Here is a 3804-nt window from a genome sequence, read left to right as displayed (position 1 = left end):
GGTAGTCTTCTAACTATCCATTTCAATGAGCATAGCCTCTCTACGATTTTTCAAAAAATATTAGACCATTGCTCCAATCTTCAATAAGTCATGCATTGTGCATCTAGGGTTGGCTAAGTAATAGGTCATAATCAACTCCTTTCATGATAACAAATGTGATAGAGAACTTGACACTAGTGATCTTCACCAGCCAATCCTTCAAGACACACATGAGGTGTATCTTAGAACTGTTGATAAATATGTCATATCCTATGGTTGTATGTATCTAAATTACAACTGTATGTAAAGTGTCTTTAAGTTTGGGGTATCTATCTTTTGAGGATACCATTTTTGTGGGTGTGGACTGTGAAAAATAGAAAAGAATAATGGAGGAGAAGAAGACATTGAGCTCCTGACTTCCCATCTGATTGGCCTCATGGACTCCCTCCATTTCGGTTTTATCATTTGGTATCAGAGCAATGGCCCGAATATTAACCAGTACAAAAAATTCTAGAGTCAAGAGTTGCAGGCACACAACAACTGCAGCAGGATCCTCATGTTATCAGGTTGTCTTACTTTTTTGATGAGTTTGGCCCTCGCTTCTTTCCAAAACCAACAATAGCTGTTACAAATCGCCGGTTGTACTAAATCCTCTTATATGCATGGCCCTTGGGCCTTTTCTTCCTCTCCTACTTTGCAACTTTCGGGGTATGCCCCCTAACCTTCCCTGCTCGAGCCAGTGAACCGTGAACTTTACTCATGATGAAGAAACGCCGGTGAGAGCAAAGGCAGCAGAATGGCGGCTCTCGAACTGGGCTGTGGTCGGGATATCTTAGCACGCAAGCGCTTTTATGTCTGAGCTCAAGGCCCCTGCCCAATGAGATAGAGGATAGTGAGCTTACTAATGTTGTAGCTGTGAGTGTTGGAAACAGCTGTGAGTGTTGTAGCTGTGAAGCTGGTTTATCTCAGGAAAGCACTTCAAATTTCGATGCTAACAAGAGACATGGCTAGTGTTAAATCGTTGTTATGATGACACAGGCCGGACCGCCATGGCTACAATTTGCAGTTGCTTCGGTTGCACTTATTCTTCAATGGATAATACCCACCACAAGAGGTCCAGATCCTTTGGGCCTCTAGATATTGTGATCCATGCAGAAGGATTGAATAAATAACTCATCGACCATTTACCCATACTGAACAGACATACAAGAGTTATCCATTGCTATCAAACATGCACCAAGAGACCATATTTGCAGTTTTTTTTTCAGCTCTGCGATCACAATTTTTGGGTTGGTGTAGATCGCATCATCCTTGCTATGCTAAGGATTGAGGTAAGTTATTACAGTATGAGAATATTCAATTCCAATCGATGGAAGGCCACCTAGTAAGAAGCCGCCTGGTAAGGAGGAGATGTCTAATGATGGACAGATGACACGAAGGCAAGGACAACGTCATATTCGTACGTCTGGTTATATCGCAACAAGTGCTATTGGACAATCAGCTCTTGAATGACATTATTATAGATGCTAGGAATTGGTTTGCTGAACTGGGTAAGGAACACAGTCTTAGTTTTAGAGATTGTGGGAACATGTGTTATGATTTACAGATATGATTAAGCTATGGTGTCAGGTCCTATGCAACTTACAGAAGACTATTTGGAAGCTGGTTTTTTGCTAAGAAAATTTTGGGAAATCTTCTGCAACTTCATCTTGACAAGTACTTCCAGCTTGGCACAAAAAATTGCATAAAATTGCAGGAAAGGTGGTCAACTTTGGACCCATGTTTTGATGCATTTTTGGGTCATACAGACATCGTGTGGGATCCAATTTGGATGTTTCTTGTTGGGAACTGAATGTATGACATGTTGGCATCATGGATGGATGTATATGACAGTTTTTGGACACATGTATGATAATCATATTGCTGAATACCATTTCTGGACAGGTTGTATTGTTGTTTTCTTCTGAATTTGCAGCAGTCATAATGTCTGACACAGCACAGATCACTCAGATCGTGGGAGACAAATTGACCAAAGACAACTATAGTGTTTGGTCTTACAGGATGGAGAATTTTTTGATGGGTAGAGGTCTATGGGACCTCATAATAGGTGATGATGAATGTCCAAAAGTTCTCGAACATTCAACTGAGCAAAAGAAAGCGTACAAGGATTGGACTGGGAAGAACAGGAAGGTTTTGCATTGGATCTCCATATGTATTTCAGAAACATTGATTCCTCATATAAAAAAGGCAAGTACTTGTAAGGAGGCATGGGAAATCATAGAAAAAATGTATGGAACATGTACAGAGGCTTGTGAGATACAACTTAAGCAGAGATTACATGGTGCATCGAGAGGCAATCGTAGTATCAGTGACTATGTGGCAAAAATCAAGCAAATTTTAGAAGACCTTGCATCCATTAATGCACCTGTTGATGATGATGATTTAGTGTCGGTGACACTAAATGGGCTTGGACCAGCTTTCAAATCTTTGGATACCTCTATTTCCATTAGGGGAGGCTCTATGCCTGACTTTGAGGAGCTTATTGGATTGCTACTTACAGAAGAAATCAAGTTGGGATTGAATGCATCTAGCAGTGGCAAAAATACAGGTGGAGATAGTATTTTCTATCACCAGAGAGGTCGTGGTAGCTCATCTAGAGCTAGAGCCTCTTCACTTGGTCGTAGTAATTATGGTTTTGCTCGTGGAAGAGGTAACTTTGATCGTGGTGACTTCATGCATAGAGGCAGGGGGAGATCTTTCCCTAGAGGTAGAGGACGGTCTAGTCCTTCTTCACAAAGAGATGGCACTTACCATTATTGTGGGCAGTTTGGTCACTTTGAGAGGGATTGTTGTCAGAAAAAGAATGCCATGTCTAGGAGTCTTGGAAGGACCCAATATGGCCACTATGCAGGCACTTATGGTGGTACATGTTATGGACCTAGAGGTGGATCACCTAGAGGTCACCTATTTGCTATGGAGCATGTGCTTGGGAGCATGACTCATCCTCTTCGTGAGAATGACTGGTTTTTGGATTCAGGAGCTACAAACCACATGACTCATCATGCTGGTGGATCACCTAGAGGTCACCTATTTGCTATGGAGCATGTGCTTGGGAGCATGACTCATCCTCTTCGTGAGAATGACTTGTTTTTGGATTCAGGAGCTACAAACCACATGACTCATCATGCTGAGTGGTTTGATAGCAAGGAGCAAATGCAAAATGATGAATATGTTGCCACCACTGGTGATGATACTTTACACAAAATTACTCATATTGGTACTGTGCCACTTGTTACTAAAGATGGGATTGAGAACAAGCTTGGTGATGTACTTTATGTGCCCACAATAACTAAGAGCCTAGCATCAGTTGATCAAGGATTGCAGGTGAGATTCAATAAGTTTGGATGTTTCATTGAAGAGTTCCATAATGGGAGAACTGGCAAGGTGATTGCTCATGGTAGAAAGAAAGGGAGATTGTTTACTTTGGATGCAGGTACTCCAGTGATTCAAAACTCTATGTATGTTGAGAGAGGACATGGGCAAGATAAGGAAGTGGAATTATGGCATAGACGAATTGGTCATGTTAATTTGCAAAGATTGAAGCAAATGCAATCAAAATAGATAGTCCGTGGTCTACCCATTTAGGATATGTGAATTTTGATCATGTATATGAGGCTTGTCAATTTGGCAAGCAGTACAGATTGCCATTTCCAAAGAGGGGGAGAATAAGTAGCTATCCTGTGGAAATAATACACTCAGATATTTGGGGCCCATGTCAGAATGTTTCCATGAGTGGAAAATGTAGATTCTATATCACTTTCATTG

At 41.2% G+C, this 3804-nt stretch overlaps 1 pseudogene; it reads right to left on the bottom strand.

The window, feature by feature from the left end:
- Positions 1 to 455: 455 nt before the first annotated feature.
- Positions 456 to 783, bottom strand: LOC148017580 (small ribosomal subunit protein eS30z/eS30y/eS30x pseudogene; annotated as a pseudogene).
- Between the last annotated feature and the right edge of the window lie 3021 nt (positions 784 to 3804).

This window comes from Lygodium microphyllum, chromosome 22 (assembly GCF_053477565.2).
Source record: "Lygodium microphyllum isolate KBCC chromosome 22, Lygodium_microphyllum_v1.1.10, whole genome shotgun sequence".
Taxonomy (NCBI): domain Eukaryota; kingdom Viridiplantae; phylum Streptophyta; class Polypodiopsida; order Schizaeales; family Lygodiaceae; genus Lygodium; species Lygodium microphyllum.
This window is presented reverse-complemented; position numbering and strand designations above follow the sequence as displayed.